This window comes from Protopterus annectens, chromosome 16.part0 (assembly GCF_019279795.1).
Source record: "Protopterus annectens isolate FY-2018-M chromosome 16.part0, PAN1.0, whole genome shotgun sequence".
Classification (NCBI taxonomy): domain Eukaryota; kingdom Metazoa; phylum Chordata; order Ceratodontiformes; family Protopteridae; genus Protopterus; species Protopterus annectens.
Window position 1 is genome coordinate 451,680,766 of NC_056750.1, and position 19,412 is coordinate 451,700,177.

The following is a 19,412-nucleotide window of genomic DNA, read 5'->3' on the forward strand; positions in this document are numbered from 1 at the left end:
ACAAAATAATCCTGCTCACATAATACAAACAGAATCTGCCTTTTTTTTTTTTTTTTTTGCAAGTTCAAGCTTGTTTGATGGTATTCTAACACACATCTGAAGTTAATGGAACAGACCTTGCATTAAAATACATTTTCTGAACAATAAGGATGAAACTGTAATGTCTGGAACAACTTACTCCAGTTGGAAAAAATTACAAAGGACACAGCAAATATATGAGGCAAAATAAGGGACAACTGAAAAGTACTTAAGTCTTGTCTTGTGACAATGACGTGGTCTGTCTCACGGATTCAAAACTACTACTTTTATTTACCTGTCTGAAGTTCAGCAAACAAGTACTGAAAGCTCAGTACGTTTACTCTGCAAAACTATTTTTTTACTAGTTGCAATGTTAATAATTACTAACCATCTAGCCTGTGTCTTTTAAGCCCATATGTAATTTAATTAAATCATAACCTTGGAGCCACTGAAATACTACTACCTGAAACATCTAACAATGCACCACACGTCTGTTTTTCAAATGTTCTACTCAGTTTTCACGTGCCTTGCAAGCCAGTATTATTGACACGCATATTGAATCAAAACAAGCAACAACCGTTTGCTTCAGCATAACCCAGTCAAGTCATAAGTATCTTTTAAACCAATAAATAAAATTATTCAGTGACCAGTGGATGGGAAAAATTATACACCTACACTTCAGTATTTCAAGGTAGCATATGCAGACTTTTTTTTTCAGAAATGTTACTTTTAACTTCTTTTAATGGTACTTATAATCTGCAGAAAGTACAGTTGTACAAGTTGAACTTACCATAACAACGGATGTTCAAATGATCCCTGCTGTAGTAACCGCTCCCCTCCTTCACCCCCTTGTTTTTTTGGTGTGTTTTTTTATGCCAGGATGTAGTCATATTTTTTTTTTGTCTAGCATTGTCCTTACAAGGCTCAGCTTCCCTCTGTCTGCTAGCAGGAAAGCTCTGAAGGGCTTTGAGCAGCTTGACATTTTGGGCGCTTGGAAGTTCATCAGCTGTTATATCTTTGGCAGGATATAACCTACATAGCTATGGTTGCTGTAGCTGTGCTCATTCAAACATCTGCTGTTATAGCAAGTTCGTCTTACACAACTGTACTTTACTACACATGGTTTAAAGTTGCAGGAAGCACCCCAAGAGTGCAGGGCTACAAAGCCTTCTTACACATTTAGACATACTACTGTACAAGAAGTGACAAAAGGTGGTGAAGCATCTACTTAAATTAAAAACAAACAGAGCTGACTGAAAGACAAGTTTTGGTGCGAAGCCCTTCAGAGCTTTCCAGCCAGCAGAGAGGAGGGAAGCTGAACTCTGAAAGGACAATGCGGGGGGGGGGGTGTGGAAAGTCCACTCCCCGGCATAAAAAACACACCAAAAAACAAGGAGGCTGGAGGGAGGGAATAGACCATTCAAACATCTACTATTATGGTATGTTCAACTTACACAACTGTACTATGCTCATTGTATTGATAACTGCTGCAGAAGCCTTAGCTATATGGGTAGATTAGCTTACCTAACTACATTTGGGAGATGCAAGAAGAAGAGCCCAGTAGCCCCTGGTGAATGATCTTAGCAAAGTTTGATCTGGACCTAGAGAAGGAATCGAGCTTATAGTGCTTTTTAAAAGAATATACAGAGGATCAAGTAAGCAGCTTCTAGCATACTTCTAGAACCCAACCCTTTCCAAAAACCAATAGATGAGGCCAAGAGTCTGGTAGAGTAGGCCTTGTCCCTCCCTGGAATCCATTTGTTATGGTCAGTATAAATAAAAGTTTTGTACTCACCATAACTACGTATCTGTGTTGTCCATTTTCACTCTTCCTAAATGAATGGGTCTCAAATCCGACCCTTGGATTAGACTCGGCCGCTTTTCACTAGATTCTAGGATCTGACTCTCGAGCTCCTCCTCTTACCCATAATGCCCCTGACCACTGTACCACCTCAGATCAAGTTTTCTGCTACTATATAACTATAGAGTATAATAATACAAATAATAATACTGAGAAATAGTAAAGTAACAGAACAGGGGCTCAAAAAGGAATTGTGATTCCTAACAAAAAACTCATCAGGTCACTCCCAAAGACATGGATAGGGGGATAGGGGGAAGGTGGGAGGGGGTTGAGGAAGAATGAAAATGGGCAACACAGATGCATAGTTATGGTAAGTACATAACTTTTATATGTGATGTCATTTTTATTCATTCCTCAACAAATGGGACACAGTCTCCAGCTATGGTAATCTTGGATGGGCCTCATGGAAGGATATTCCGAAGAAATGCAGAACCAAATGCAGCCCTGTTTCTGGAGATGACGTCCAACTTCTAATAAGCAATAAAGGCATGTACATTCGAACAAGTGGCAGCTGCACGAATACCATCAATAGAAGCTCTGGGCTTAAAAGCTGCTGACCTAGCCTTTGACTTAGTTGAGTGTACTTTTGGTTGTTCTGGCAAGATTAAACCTTTTGAAAAATACATATAAAAATACAATCTGATATCCATTTGGCCAGATTAGTTTGGATACTGGTTTTCCCAATTTATCGACAAAGGAAACAATGGGTCAGTCTTTCTAAATTCTTTCATCCTATGAAGACAGGAACAAAGTTGCCTATATACATATAAAAGGTGAAGCATGTATTTTCTTTTGTCGTCAAATTTAGGAAAGAAAACTGGCAAGTTGATAACTTGGTTGATATTTGCTTCTGAGGCAATTTTGGGTACAAAGGAAGGATTAGTACGTAAAGTAACCCGATCTTTATGGAAAATTAAATAAGGCAGTTATGAAGAGAGTGTTTGGAGTTCAGAGACTTGTCAAGCAGAAGTTTATAGCCACAAGAAAGTTTGTTTTCCAGGAAAGAAATCTGAGATCTGTCTTAGTTAAGGGTTCAAAAGGGGATCATATCAAACTGCAAAACATTAAGATCCCAAGGTGGGGTGGGATCTTTTATCAGAGGTCCAGTAAAAAGGTACCTTTAAGGAATGCTTTACATAATTTGGAAAAAGCTAAAGGGGAAGCATTATCTTTGATGTGATAACTGAAGATAGCTGCCAGCTGAACTGTGACTGTGGAGAAACTAGCAGCAATCTAAAAAACGGAAGCAAGAAAATCTAAAACAGCAGATATTGGAGCAGTGAAAAGATTCAATTCTCTCTGGTGTGCCCAAAAAGAAAATCTCTTCCATTTACTCTTATAAATCTTTCTTGTAGAGGGTTTCTGAGATGAAAATAAAATTTGAACAGGACAGGAAAGCCTGGAATATTTAGCCACCATTGGAATTGGAAAAACCATGCTGTCAATCTGAGGCCTGTAATGTCCAGATGAATCATCACTGACGGATGTGAAAGAAAGTCTGGACTGGGGTCCAGTGGACATAGTAGGACCACAGGAAGGGGAAAGTACAGTTGTGTACCTACCATAAATGTAGATGTTCGAGTGTATTCGCTGTTGCAGTCATTACACTTTGGTTATCCTGCTGGCAGGCTACCCGCAGTCGGCCTGAATTCCAAAGTCCTGGTCCGGCGTCAGTCGCTGTCGCCTCTTCCCTGACGTCAGTGCGCCAGGTGTATACAAGATGCAGCCGATGCCATTTTCTTCAGTTTTTCTTGCCCCAGATGTCAGGTGCTCCCAAGAAGGTAGGCAATATAAATTGCTTATAAAAACATACACGAAAATAAAACAATACCTTCATCTACAAGCAAATACACCACATAGGTTGTATAGGATAGAGAAGTATAGAGAAGTCCCAGCAAAGAAAGGGGGATGGAGGGAGGGTAACCTGGACTGCAACAGTGAAATGACGCGAACATCTACATTTATGGTAGATACACAACTGTACTATGTTCTCTGTGTTTCACTGTTGCAGTCATTACACTTGGGTTGAATCCCAAAGCTGAGGTAGGGCGGCTGGGTCTAAATAAGATTTGGAGTGGCTAAGAGGCCCTGCAGAACTGCAGTGGCAAAGCCTGCTCTGGCTTTAGAGTAAAGAGGTAAGTGATCATGCTTGGTAAAAGTGTGCACTGAACTCCAAGTTGCAGCCTCCAAAATTTCCTTGGTTGGTACTCCTCTAAGAAAGGCTGCTGAAGTGGCTGCTGCCCTGATAGAATGTGGCCTAATATTCTTAGGCACTGACTTGCCATACTGTGCATAGCAGAAACGAATGCAGTGTCCTATCCATTTTGAAACAGTCTGCTTTGAAACAGCCTTTCCTTGTGATCCTGCAGCATATGCTACAAACAGTTGTTCAGTTTTTCTGAAAGCTTTTGTTTTGTCCAAGTAGAAATGTAGCTGCCTGTGTATGTCCAAAGACTGCAGAAGTCTCTCCCCTTTATTCTGGGGATTTGGATAAAATGTTGACAAATGAATGGTTTGGTTAAGAGCCACACTGGATACTACCTTTGGCATAAATGTTGGGTTTGTCCTTAGAGAAACCCTGTCTGGATGAAAAATGATAAAAGGCTCCACTGCCATTAATGCCTGTAACTCTGAGACTCTTCTTGTTGAAGTTATTGCTAGGAGCAGAGCAGTTTTCCATGAAAATAATTTTATATCAGCTGCATTGGCTGGCTCAAAAGGAGCCAGTGTGAGCTTTTCCAAGACAAAGTTGGGGTCCCCTGCAGGTATCGGTGCTCTCCTTGGGGGTCTTGTGTTTTTTGCCCCTCTGAGGTACTGTCTTAGCAGTGGATGTGAGAAAATAGGAGGTTCTGTACTGTAATTAGCTGAAATGGCAGAGGCATGGATCTTAATTGATGAGAAGGATAGGCCTTTGTCCAGCATCTCAGTTAGGTATTGTAAAATCTGAGGAATATTTGGAACAAGTGGTTCAAGTCCTTGTGCTTGGTTCCAAGCACAGAATCTCTTCCATTTCTCTGCATAAGATTTCCTGGTGCTGGGCTTTCTGGCTTCCAAGATGACATCCATAACAGCTTCAGAGAGAGGTGTGTTCTGAGTGGCTATATTATTTGTCATGCAGGCAGATTTAAGGTTCTGAGTTGGCTGTGCAGGACCCGATTGTTTTGTCGAGTCAGAAGATGAGGAATTTGAGGTAAAGTCCAGGCAGGGCCTTGAGACAAGCTCTTTAGGACTGGGTACCAGTGCTGGTGTGGCCAGTCTGGGGCAATCAGAATCATTTTTGGCTTCTCTTGTTTGACTTTTAGGAGTACCTTGGGGAGGAGAGGCAGTGGTGGAAAGGCATAAACTGTTAAGGTTTTCCAGCTGAATGATAGAGCATCCACTTTCCATGCTTGAGAGTGATAAATCCTTGTGCAGAATCTCTGTAGTTGGCAGTTGTGTGTGTGTGTGTGGGGGGGGGGCAAAGAGATCTATGTCTGGGCATCCCCATTTCTCTGTCATCATGCTTAAGACCTGTGGATCTAGTTTCCACTAGTGAGGGTCCATGAGGTTTCTGCTTAGTTCGTCTGCCAGAGTATTTTTCTTTCCTGGCAGGAATTGTGCCTGCAGATGTACTTGATAGGTCAGTGCTGTGTTCCATAAAGTCATGGTTTGCTTGCAGAGGGGGTAGGAATGTGTGCCCCCTTGCTTGTTTATGTACCACATAACTGTAGTATTGTCTGTCTTTAGCAATAGTTGTCCTGGATGTAGTAGATCCTTGAAGGCTGTCAGGGCATTCTGTACAGCTAGCATCTCTTTTTGATTGATATGAAGATGCAGTTGGTCCACGGGCCCTGAATACATTTTCCTGCCATGTGTGCCCCCCAGGCATAATCCGATGCATCTGTTGTTAGTGTCTGCCTGGCTGTGGGTAAAGTGAAAGGCTGTCCCTTGTTGTGGTGACAGGCCTGTGCCCACCATCGAAACTCCTGTTGCAGGCAGGGAATAAGAGTTATTACTGTTTCCAGGCTGTGGCAATGTTGAGTCCAAACACTTTTAAGATACCACTGTAGCTTCCTCATATGCAGTCTTGCATATGGAATTAGCAGGATGCAGGATGCCATGAAGCCCAAAGCCTGCAGAATTTTTCTTACAGGTAGCTTTGTCTTTGTTGCCATCATTTGAAAGTAATGAGTCAGTTGCCTTTGCTTGTCTGGCAAGAGATAAGCCATCTGGGCAGATGTATTTAAGCTTGCATCCAGGAATATTATCTCTTGAGAGGGCACTAGTTTTGATTTCTTTTCGTTTACTGTGTACCTTAGGCAAATTAGTAATCTTTTTACAAACGCCATATGCTTTAGTAGAATGTCCTTGCTCTCTGCTTGAATAAGGCAGTTGTCCAAGTAGGGATATATTTGAATTCCTTTTTGTCTGCAAAATGCAATTACTGGTGCCAGGCATTTTGTGAAGACCCTGGGCACAGCAGATAAGCCAAAGGGCAGTGCAGAGAATTGGTAATGCATTGAGCCAGCTATGAATCTGAGGTATCTTCTGAGGTATGCCTCTTTGAGGTCCAAAGTAACTAGACAAGCCTTCTTGCCCAGCAAGTGTAGAAGTTGCTGCAGTGTCAACATTTTGAATTTTGGAACGTCCAGGAAAGCATTTAGAATAGACAGGTCCAGTATTGGTCTCCAGGCTTTGTCCTTTCTGGGTACCAAGAAAAGTCTTGAGTAAAATCCTTGCCCCTGCTCTTGCTGTGGTACTTTTTGAATAGCCCTCATGTCCATGAGAGCAGAATTTGTTTTTGTGCCTCTACCCATTGATTGTGTGGCAGGTCTGGCATACCTTTTGACCTTGGTAGGGTGTGAAAGTGGAACCTCTAACCCTGAGAAACAATATTCAGAACCCATTTGTCCTGGGTGATCATGTGCCAGTTTTGTGAGAAAAGTACTAGTTTTCCCCCAAGGGCGCTGCCAAAAGGTAAGTGCTTGGTATTTGTAGAGGAAAGTCAAAAGTCATTGGGACCGTTTCCTATAAGGTTGTGATTTGTCTTCTCCGCCTTTGGGGGCTGAAGCACGCCATTGTTTAGGTCTGTATGAGCCTTGGGGCTGAGATCTGCCTCTTGGGTGTCTGTAGCTGCCTCTTTGTGGCCTGTCTGACACTGGAAAGGACCAATTGTTAGAAGGCCAGTTCCTGCTAAATCTAGGTGGCTGAACCTGTAAGAAATCCTTTACTGTCTGCATTGATTTTGCTTTATCCTCCATTTTCTTTAACACCTCTTTTGCCTCAACACCAAACAAAGTATCATGCTGTAATGGAGCATCCAATAATTTTGTTTTAACATGATCAGGTAAACTCTGTTCTTTTAACCAAGCATGCCTTCGAATGACAGAACCTGTAACTGCGGCTCTGCAAGATGCCTCTAATGAATCAAAACCACATTGCAAAGTATGCTTTCCCACTTGTTCAGCTGCATGCAATAAATTCTGCACTTCCTTGTTCTCAGGATATTCAGGGCTTGTAAGCATTTTCTGTTTTAGCAAAGACATTAGGTATTGTTGATATTTAAGCATGTGAAACTGGCAGTTTAAAGAACTTACAGCTAAAGTAGCAGAGGTGTAAACTTTCTTCCCCATCTGCCCAGTGCTCTAGAATCCCTATCAGAGGGAACAGGGTTTTTTGCAGTGGAAGCCTTGACCCCTTTGGGACCCTGAGAGATAGTTTCAGGATCAGCAGCAGGGTTTTTATAAAGAAATGTATGAGAATCTGGAACCCTGTAGTACCTATCTGGCTTAACTGGTGCAGGGGGTAAAGAATCAGGAGTCAAACTGGATTCAGAAAAAACATCAACAACAATATCTAGTACAGGGGGATAGCAAGAGGCCTGTGCTGAGGCAACAGAAGAAAATCTCTGAGCCTTTTCTTGGATTCTGAATAATTCTGGCTCTCCCAATGGAAATGCTCCCTCATGGTGTGCAGGGTTTCCTGAAAAGAGTAGTCCTCAGGAGGAGAGACTGAAGGGATAGATTCTTCAGCATCAGAATCCTCATAGGGAGGAAGAGAATATCCCTGTTCTGAAGAGGTATCAGAAGAAATAGAAATCTGGTCAGAGGAGTCATAGTCAGTGTCTTGCCTAGGCCTTTTATCAGGAGGGGGATGGGAACCCCTGATTAAAGTAATTAGGTCCTTGGCCATTTTGAGCATCTGTTTCTTTGGCATGGATGACTGTTCAGGAGAATGCTGTACTTGTTTCTTTATCTTTAAAGATGTTTTAGACTTTGCCTTAGCTGCTGAAGTGGTCTTGATAGTAAGCTGTGTAGGTCTAAAAACACCCTCAGAAGCTGATGCCTGCTCAGCGGCTCCGGACTCATCTGAGGGAATTGTTTCCATAGGCCCAATACCTTGAGTTTCCAGAGGCCTACCTGTCTCCACGTGGGAGTCGGAGGCGGCCTGTGGCTCTGAGGTAGCGGGTGTCAGGGGCTGCGAAAGCGCCTCACTGAAAACCGGCTAACCGGTGACGGGCCTAGAAGAGGCTTCGTCGTCGGTTTTGGACCTCAGATGCCTGTCTTTTTCTTTGTCCCTGCACTTTTTATGAACTCCGGTCATCGGTTGTTCCGACGGCATTATATAGTTAAACCTTTGGCCAAAGTAATGTAAAGCAAAATCGAACCGACGCTTAATAGTGCGTTGGTTGAATCTAGCACAAAACCGACAACTAGCAACGTCGTGGTCAGGGCCTAGGCAAGGAATACAGTAAGAATGAAAATCCTTATGAGGTATTTGCTTCCCACAAGAAATACAATTGTTAACTTTTACTGACATCGGTCTGGAGCAAGAAAAGTTTCAACGGGTACTTAGCTTTATTGAAGACTTAGGATCTGAAATTCAATTTCGAAAATCTCAGGAGTCGGCCGACTGGCACTTGCGAACTGCTTTCGCTTCGGGCACCGCACGGCAAGAAAGACTGAAGAAAATGTCATCAGCTGCATCTTATATACCCCAGGCGCACTGACGTTAGGGAAGAGGCGACAGCGACCGACGCTGGGCCGGGACTTTGGAATTCAGGCCGACTGCGGGTAGCCTGCCAGCAGGATAACCCAAGTGTAATGACTGCAACAGTGAAACACGATGAACATCCACACTTGCTGAGGCCAGAACGGGGGAATGAGAATTACTTTGCTCTTCAATCAAGGTGCTTTCTGAAAGAATTTGGGGATTAGAGGTAGGGGAGGGTAAGCATATAAAAGACTGGATGGCCAAATGTGGACTAGAGCATCTCTCGATGACTGTCCCTGAGGGGGAATTAGGGCAAAGAAAGTACAGTTGTGTACACTTACCATAAATGTAAATATTCAAGTGTGTTCACTGTTGCAGTCATTACATTTGGGCAATCTGCTGGCAGTTTGCCCTCAGTCGGCCTGATTAACAAAGTCTTGGGTCCTGCGTCAGTTGCTGTCCCTTCTTCCATGACATCAGGTCGTCAGGGGTATAAAACATACAGCCGACGCCATTACATCAGTTCTTCTTGCCCCAGATGTCAGGTGCCCCCCAAATGGGGAGCAAATAAAATTAAAAACGCAAAAAATATACCTCCAACCAAAAGCAAATACATCAAAAGGGCTTTTAAGCATAGTAAAAGAAAGTAGAGGTATAGCCAGAGAAAAATAAAGGGCTGGGGGAGGGTAACCAGGACTGCAACAGTGAAAACACTCGAACATCTACATTTATGGTAAGTGTACAGAACTGTACTATGTTCTTCGTGTTTCACTGTTGCAGTCATTATATTTGGGTAGATTCCCAAAGCTATGGTTGGGTGGAGGGAATTATACAGCATTAGGACCAGCTATAAGGCCCTGCAGGACAGCAAGTGGCAAAGCCAGCTCTGGATTTAGAGAAAAGTGGTAAATGGTAATGTTTGGTGAAAGTATGAACTGAGCTCCAGGTAGCAGCTTCTAGAATGTCCCTGGTAGGAACATTTCTGAGAAAGGCTGTTGAAGTAGATGCAGCCCTGGTGAAATGGGATCTGATCCCCTGGGGGACAGTTTTTCCATGGTGCTTGTAGCAGAAACGAATACAATGGCTTATCCATTTGGAAATGGTTTGCTTTTAAATAGCCTTTTCCCTCTGCCCCTGCAGCAAATGCTACCAGCAGTTGTTCAGATTTTCTTTGAGATTTAGTCCTGTTTAAGTAAAATCTAAGTTGTCTGTGTACATCCAATGAATGCAGAATCCGCTTGCCCTTGTTCTGTGGACTGGGAAAGAAAGTTGGCAGATGAATGGTCTGATTAAGAGCCACACTGGATACCACCTTAGGCATAAAGGATGGGTTGGTCCTGAGAGATACCTTGTCACATTAAAAATGATGAATGGCTCCACTGCCATAAGACCCTGTAATTCAGAAATCCTTCTAGCTGAAGTGACTCTTAAAAGGAAAGCTGTTTTCCAGGAGAGAAATTTTAAGTCTGCAGTAGCAGCTGGCTCGAAAGGAGGGAGAATGAGTTTCTCCAATACAAAATTAAGGTCCCAGGCAGGGGTTGGAGCTCTCCTGGGTAGTCTTAAGATTTTGGCCCCTCTGAGATACTGCTTTATCACAGGATGAGAGAAGAGGGGAGGTTCTGTGTTGTAATGAGCTGAAATGGCTGAGGCATGGATTTTTACGGAAGAAAAGGACAAGCCCTTGTGAAGCATCTCAGTTAATTATTGCAAAATCCGAGGAATGTTGGGCACTGCTGTGCTTATCCCTTGAGACCGATTCCAGGCACAGAATCTTTTCCATTTGTCAGCATAAGATTTTCTAGTACTAGGTCTTCTCGCCTCCAAAATGACATCCATCACAGGTTTGCTGAGGGATGCTAATGGTGAGTTTAGGTGATTAGCCAAGCTGCAAGATTCAACGTTTGGAGCTGTGTGTGCAGAGTTTGGTTGTTCTGCTGAGACAGTAAGTAAGGAGTCTGAGGCAGGTGCCACGGTGGAAGGTGTGAGACACTGCGCAGGAGTGGGTACCAGTGTTGGCGAGGCCAGTCTGGAGCATTCAAAATCATTTTTGGTTTGTCCTGTTTGAGTTTTAGTAGAATTTTGGAGAGCAGAGGCAGAGGGGGAAAGGCATAGACCGATAGGTTTTTCCAGCTGAAGGACAGAGCATCCACTTTCCAGGCTTTTTTGTGATGAGTTCTTGTGCAAAATTTGTCCAACTGATAGTTCTGGGGTGAGGCAAAAAGATCTATGTCTGGGCTCCCCCCCATTTGCGTGTCAACATGTTGAAAATCCGTGGTTCCAGTTTCCATTCCTGTGGGTCCATGAGATTTCTGCTTAGTTCGTCTGCCAGAGTATTCAGCTTTCCTGGCAGGAAGTGAGCTTGAAGTTGTACTTAACAGCTCAAGGCCGTGTTCCACAATGCCATGGCTAGTCTGCAGAAGGGGTAGGAGTGTGTATCCCCCCTGCTTATGTACCACATAACTGTGGTGTTGTCCGTCTTTATCAGTAATTGTCCTGGATGAAGGTAGCCCTTGAAGGCTGTCAGTGCATTCTGTACAGCTAGCATTTCTTTTTGATGTATGTGAAAGTGCATTTGATTTGGGCTCCATTTTCTCTGAATGCACTTCCCTGCCAGATGAGCACCCCATGCATAGTCTGATGCGTCTGTAGTTAGGGTTTGGGCGACAGGGGGTGGTGTGAATGACAGTCCCTTGTTCTGTTGGCAGGCCTCTGCCCACCATAGGAACTCTAGGTGCAGGCAAGGTATGATAGGAATCATTATTTCCAGGCTGTGACAATGCTGACTCCATAGACTTTTTAAATACCACTGAAGTTTCCTCATATGCAGTCTTGCATATGGAATTAGAAGAATGCAGGAGGCCATGAACCCCAAGGCTTGCAGTATTTGCCTTGCAGAAAGCAGGGTTTTTGTGGCCACCTGTTTGAAGTAAGTCACCAAATGAATTTGCTTCTCTGGCGTAAGGAAAGTCATCTGGGCAGTTGTATTCAATCTTGCACCCAGGAATGTAATTTTTTGAGAGGGTACCATTTGTGAATTCTTTTTGTTTATAGTGTACCCTAGACAAGTTAGATCTCTTTTTACAAACGTCAGATATTTTAGAAGAATGTCCTTATTTTTTGCCTGAATTAGACAATTGTCTAGGTATAGATATATTTGAATATTTCTTTGCCTGCAAAATGCAATTACTGGAGACAGGCACTTTGTAAAGACCCTGGGCGCAGTAGATAAGCCAAAGGGCAGTGCAGAGAACTGGTAATGCAAGTAGCCTGCTTTGAAGCGGAGGTATCTTCTGCAAGATTCCCTGATTGGGATATGCAGGTAAGCTAAGCCTCTTTTAAATCTAGAGTTGCCAACCAGGCATATTTGCCTAGCATAGGAAGTAACTGGTGAAGAGTCAGCATCTTGAACTTTGGGATGTCCAGAAAGGTGTTTAGAGTAGATAAGTCCAGAATTGGACGCCATGATTTGTCTTTTCTGGGTATCAGGAAAAGTCTTGAATAGAAACCTTGTCCCTCTATCTCTTCTGGTACTAGCTGAATAGCCCCCAGGCTCATGAGGGAAAGTACTTGTTTCTGGGCTCTGCCCCCTGATTTGGGGGCAGGTCTGGCCATCCGTTTGGAATTGGCAATGTGTGGGAATGAAATCTGTATCCCTGGGATACTATATTTAAGACCCATTTGTCCTGGGTTATAAGTTGCCAGTTTTTTGCATGAGGAGACAGTTTTCCCCCCAAAGGGGCGTCTGAAAGGTAAGTGCTTGGTAAGTGTAAAGGGAAGTCATTGAGACTGCTTACCATAGGGAGGTGTCTTGTTGTTTCCAGATTTGGAAGAGGAGGCACCCCATTGCTTTGTTCTGAAAGTCCCTTGGGACTGAAACCTGGTACCTTTGGAATGTCTGGGTTTGACTTGAGAAGCTCTCGAAGGAACTGGAAAGAACCAGTTCTTAGCAGGCCAGTCCTACTAAATCTTGGAGGTTGCACTTGTAAGAAATATTTCACTGTTTGCATAGATTTAGCTTTACTTCCATCTTTTTTAGAACTTCTTCAGCCTTATTACCAAAGAGACGGTCCTGTTGTAAAGGAGCATCCAACAATTTTGCTTTAACATGATCAGGCAGTTTGCTCTTTGAGCCAAGCATGCCTTCTTAGCACAGACCCAGTTACAGCAGCCCTGCAAGAGGCCTCCAAAGAATCAAAACCACATTGCAAAGTATGTTTTCCAACTTGTTCAGCTGAAAGCAATAGATCCTGTAAATCTTTATTTTCCGCACAGTCAGAAATCAACACCATTTTCTGTTTAAGCAGTCCCATGATATGCTGCTGATATTTTAGCATATGAAATTGACAGTTTAAAGCACTGATTGCCAAAGTTGCAGAAGTGTAAACCTTCTTACCTCATCTACCCAGCGCCCTGGAATCTCTATCAGAAGGGGTGGGATTTTTAGCAGTAGAAGCCTTAATGCCCTTGGGGCCCTGAGAAATGGCTTCAGGATCCGCAACAGGATTTTTGAAAAGGAATTTGTGGGAGTCAGGAACCCTGCAGTATCTGTCTGGCTTACAAGGAGCCAGAGGCAGAGAATAAGAAGTTATGTACTCACCATAATGTTCCATCTGAGTAGGTAAACTTCATTTGTCAGCAACCTATGGTTATCAGATCAATATCGGATCTGAGCCAGCAGCTTCCAACAGCTACGATCTGAGCTCCAAGCTCCTCCCCCTTACCCATAATCCCATGCTATCCCTTCCTGACCTCAGATCGAGTTTGCTTATCCATAAACCATATGATACCAAGAACCTCCTCCATACTCTAACCTAGAGACAATCCGCCATGAAAGCAGGAGTCCTTTGAACATCCATATAGGTTAGGGGGACGGAGGGAGGGACGGTTGCTGACAAATGAAGTTTACCTACTCAGATGGAACATTATGGTGAGTACATAACTTCTTAATCTGAAGTAGTTAACTTCATTTGTCCATCAACCTACGGGACAGAGTCCCCAGCTACCTGATTCTTGGAAGGTCCTCATGGAAGGATGTTCCGGAGCACTGCAGAGACAAAGGATGCTCTCCCTCTGGAAACAATATCCAACTTGTAATGGTTTATAAATGTATGAGATGAAGCCCAAGTGGCTGCTGAACAAATGTCATCCAATGTCACCCTAGATCGAAAAGCAGCAGAGGTAGAAATCGACAGAGTAGAATGAGCATGGACTCCTTGAGGTGCAAGCCGGCCAGAACTCTCATATGCCAAAAGAATACATTGGGAAATCCATCTGGACAATGTGACTTTTGATACAGGTTTTCCCAAAGAGGATTTAGCAAAGGATACAAAAAGCTGGTCTGATTTCCTGTGATCAGCTGTCCTGTGCAAATAGAATCTTAGTTGCCTATGTACATCTAGAGAGTGCAACTTGTATTCACTTTTGTTCTGATAATTTGGAAAGAAGACTGGTAAATTAATAGACTGGTTGATATTAGACTCCGAAGCAATTTTGGGCAGAAAAGAGGGATTGGTCCTGAGTGAGACTCTATCTTTGTGAAAAATCAAATACGGTGGCTTGGCGCAAAGGGCTTGAAGCTCTGAGACCCTTTTGGCCGAAGTTACGGCAACAAGAAAAACTGTCTTCCAAGATGAGTATTTCAGATCCACCGAAGTTGCAGGCTCAAAGGGAGGAGCTGTTAGAGACTGAAGTACAAGAGTTAAATCCCAAGGAGGGACTGCATCTTTAACCGGAGGTCTTAGTAGGAAAGTGCCTTTTAGGAAGGTCTTACATAATTTGGACGAAGTCAAAGGGCCGAGATCACTACCAACATGATAATGAGAGATTGCAGCCAACTGGACTTTGACCGTAGAAGAGCTAGCACCTTGGTCGAATAATCCTGACAGAAAATCTAGTACTGCTGGCAACGGGGCTGTAAAGGGAGCCAAGTTCTGATGCTCCGCCCAAATAGAAAAACGCTTCCATTTGCTATTATAAATTCTTCTAGTAGATGGCTTGTGAGCGGCTACTAGAATAGCCTTGACAGGGGACGAGATACCGGGAGTCCTAACTATCACTGGAACTGGATCAACCAAGCTGTGAGCTTGAGGTTGTCCAGATTCGGGGTTGACAGGCCTGATGGGTGAGAGATCAGATCCAGGATGGGATCTAGAATCCATGGGGGATTCACTAGATGAGACCATAGATATGAGAACCAAGCTTGACAAGGCCAGAATGGGGCAATGAGGATTATTCTGCTCCCCAACCATCTGGCTTTCTGTAAAAACTTTAGCATCAGGGGCAGAGGAGGGTAAGCATAAAGTAGACCGGGTGGCCAAACATGCACCAGAGCGTCTCTGGGGGATTCCCCGGGTGGGGGAATTAGAGCGAAGTAGTCACTGCACTTTGCGTTCGAAGGAGAGGCGAAAAGATCGCAACGAGGTTGACCCCATTTGGAGAAGATTTGCTTCGCTACTCTGGGGTTCAGAGACCACTCGTACGGTGAGAGGATGGTTCGACTCCATCTGTCTGCCAAGATGTTGGACCATCCCGGAATGTGCGTCGCTATGAGAAAGCGGTTGATGGACATCGCCCATTCCCACACTCTCATGGCCTCCCGACAAAGTGGATAGGACCTGGTTCCCCCTTGTTTGTTGATATACAAGACGACCGACATGTCTGTCTGGATCGCAATTGTCCCCAAGGGAAGAAGGCTCTGAAGTGCTTGCAACGCCAAAAGCACCGCTCTCATCTCTAGGGCATTGATATGCAGTGAGGTCTCCGAATGGTTCCACGTGCCTTGGACGGTCCTGCCCAAGCAGTGCCCCCCTCACCCGAGGCGAGAGGCGTCCGTGGTCACTGTGGCTAGAGGAGGGGACACAGAGAAGGGGCACCCCTTCTGGAGGTCCGGGGACTGGAGCCACCATAAGAGGGCTTTCCTGCACACCCTGCTGAGAGGAACGGGGAAGCTCAGGGGATGTCGCAGGAAGGACCACTGGACTTGCAAAGTCCATTGAAGAACTCTCATGTTTAAGCGTGCCATGGGTAGTAGGTTGATGGTTGCCGCCATTGTGCCTAGAGCCCTCAGGACCAATTCCGCAGGGGGAGCTGGGGATTGTAGAAGGGCCAGTACATGGAGTTTCAGAGTTCGTAGCCGGTCCGAAGTCAAGAAGGCTAGAAGCTGGTTTGTGTTCAAGAGTTGGAAGGAGGGAAGATTTCCCGATGTTGATCATGATCCCCAGCCGGGGAGCTAGATGGAGAAAGTAATCCCTGGGCAGTGCATAGTAGATGCCTGATGGGGGCAGTCAGGAGCCAGTCGTCCAGGTACGGAAAGACCTGAATTCCCTGGAGTCTCAGGTGGGCCGCTACAACAGTTAACACTTTGGTGAACACCCTGGGGGCTGTGGTGAGACCAAAGGGAAGGACCCTGAATTGGTAATGGCTGGCTCCCAGCCAGAAGCAGAGAAATCTCCTGGATCGTCTGCCCATCAAAATGTGGTAGTATGCATCCTTGAGGACTATGGAGCACATCCAGTCGTTCAACTGCAGAAGGGAAAGAATGGATTGAAGGGTGACCATCCGGAACTTTTCTTTGGCTACTGACAGGTTTAGGAAGGACAGGTCGAGGATTGGTCTTAGGTCCCCCATCTTTTTTGGCACCAAGAAGAACCTGGAGTAAAATCCTGATCCGGACTGGTCTGGGGGGATGTGATGGATTGCTCTTTTTTCTTGCAGCCAGAGTATTTCCTTGGCTGCCGCCTCCCTTTGATTGGGTGGGACATCGGGGAGGCTTCGGGAACTGAGAAGGGGATTGAGAAAGGGGATCTTGTAGCCTCTGGATATGATCTGAAGCACCCAGCGATCTGCTGCAATGGACTCCCAAGCTGCCAGGTGCCTCGAGAAACGTCCCCCGACTGCCTCCAGAGTGGAGCAGTTGGGTAACCCTTCAGGGTTGCTGCATGGGACGATCAGAGAAAGGTTCTCTGGACCCAAAGTTTTTCGGGCCCCCTCTGCCTCTAGGATGGCGTCCACCCTGTCCTCCTCTGCCTCTGAAGGACGAGGGGTCCGGAACGAAACGGGACTGTTGAGACTTCCAGAACCACATCTTCTGTCCCTTTTGGTTCCTGGAGAAGGACCTCTGGGGAGCAGAGAAGCGGACTCCGATGGCAGACAATGTCTTCCAGTCTTTCTCGCTCTGGGCCAGTGTGTCGCATATGGTCTTGCCAAAAAGGGCAGAACCATCAAACAGGGAATTTGCGAACGACGCCTTAAAGGGTTCTGCGAAATCACAATGACGGAGCCACGCCTGACGACGCCCGCTCTGCTAGCTCTAGCGGCTCCTTCCGTGGCATGGGATAGTAAACGCATAGATGTAGTGAAAATAGATTTGAGAGTGGCCATTCGGGTAGAGTACACTTTCTTGTCCTCCGCCGACATGGACTCTGGGGGCGACCCAGCGTATTCTTTGATAAGATCCCGCTGGAGCCATATCACGTGTGCCATATAATTCAGCGACCTCACAGAAAAGGTGGCTAAAGCGAACACCCGCTTCCCCAGACGGTCCATCGTCCGAGACTCCTTGTCTGGAGGATGGACAGAGGAACTCTCCTGGGCCAGTTCCCTTTTGGTGGCGGCCACCACCAACATGGCATTTACCGGGACTCCATTGCTCCAACATGACTTGTCCGAATGGGAGATGAGAATTTTGTCCGGCCTCTTTGGAATGGGCTCCACAGTGTCCGGTTCCTTCCATGCCCTGGTAGTTATCAGGTCTACCAGGGGATCAGCGGGAGGGGACACCCAAGAGGTAGACAGGCCTGCTTCAAACACCTCCAGAAACACAGACTCATCAGAGGAAGGTTTTGGGGGCAGACCACCCCCCTCTGATCCGAAGCATCTCCATGATGTCTCCAAAGGAGACGTCTTCGGGGGGTGACCTTGGGGAACCTTCCCCTTCCTCCAAGTCTGTGTCCTCTGTCAAGGACTCAGGGGAGTCCAAGGGCCTCCCCTTGCACTTGCGTTTGTGAGGGACCTCCTCAGGGGGGCTGTCCAAAGAGGCCTCACCAACCACATCCTGTTCCAGCAAGGGAACTATCTGGGACGTCTGTGCAGGCTGTCCCTGGGGCCGGGTGACGGAAGGCGGACTAGTCTGAGAGGGAGTGCAGGGTGGAGCCATAGCTGAAGCTGGGGGCCTGGAATCCCTCAACAAAACCCTTTCCATGACATCGAACACTGAAGGAGAGCTGCTCTCCTTAGGATCCAAGAGCAGACCCTCCCTCGGATCAGACGTGCGGATCAGAGCCGGCACCGACCCGGATGGATCCGAAGGGCCAGTATGCTCCGACTGAGACGGAGCCGAAGCCATACTGACACCTCCAGATCCGAAGCTCAGTTCTCAGCTCCGAGAGCTCGGATCTGAAGAAAAGGGACCCAACAGACTTGAAGGTGCCATCGGCGCCGAAGTACCCGATACTATCGGTGCCGACAGTCCCCCGGCTCAGACGCTACCCGGCTCCGAACCCCGGTAGTGGATCAGAGAAGGAGCAATCTGGGTGAAAAAGGGGGTGGAGCTCCCCCCCCAGGGGGGGGGGGAGGCAGGAGCACTCCCATCTGCAGCTGGGCCTGGAGGAACCTACGCATCATCTGGTCCAAGTCTGCATCGGACAAACTCCGGGTAGACCTTGATGAGGCCAACGAGGCGGGCCGGGACTGCTGCCTCGATGACCGGGACTCCTCCTCCTCTGGCCCCGGTGAAAAGCGGGGTGAACGGAGCCAGGAAGGGAAGACTCGGAGGCCCTGGGAGGAGAAACCCATTTGGCTGCCGGGGCCGATACAGACGCTTCGGCCCACCGCTTGTGGTGCTTTTCCTGGCGTTTCTCCTTTCTAGCTTCCCTCTCCTCCTGGCCCAAGGTGGGAGGTTGAGTCCCGGCCAGGGGAAGGGGAATAGCAGGTGGCGCTGCCGCAACTGCGGCAGGTACCACGGAGGGACCGGAGGACAAAGCCGGGTCCGGGGGCAGGAGTCCCGCCAGAATCAGCTTCGACCTCCGATCCTTGAGGGCCCTGGGGTTGAACGCTGCACAAATAGTGCAGCCGGTGGAAAGATGTTCAACCCCAAGGCATAAAACGCACAGAGTGTGGCCATCCACTGGGGACAGCTTATGGCCACACTCGGTACACTTTGAAAAGAATGTTTTGGGTGCCTCCGCCATACCTACCAAAAAACAACACACTGGGTTTGCCCCAAAACCACACACCCTAACGCGCACACGAGGGGGAGGGAATAACACTAAAAAGATAACTAAACACCAGGTAGAGAAAACGTTAATGCTACTCGGGAACTATGCTAAGTCACACACACACAAAAATCTGTTTAAAACTAAGAAAAGGAGATTTTTTTTTTTCACAAATTCGACAACCACCACGCCTGGAAGCTCGATCAAGCTGCTGAGAGAACTGCGGCAAATTAGATCTGAGGTCAGGAAGGGATAGCGGGGAATTATGGGTAAGGGAGAGGAGCTTGGAGCTCGTATCTTAGCTGTTGGAAGCTGCCAGCTCGGATCCGATATGGATCCGATAACCCATA

General features: G+C 46.1%; 1 protein-coding gene across 2 annotated transcripts in view; it reads right to left on the reverse strand.

Moving 5' to 3' along the window:
- Positions 1-19,412, reverse strand: part of RABGAP1 (RAB GTPase activating protein 1) — a 4,144,188-nt gene that overhangs the window by 406,186 nt on the left and 3,718,590 nt on the right. The gene's annotated exons all lie outside the window — the stretch shown is intronic.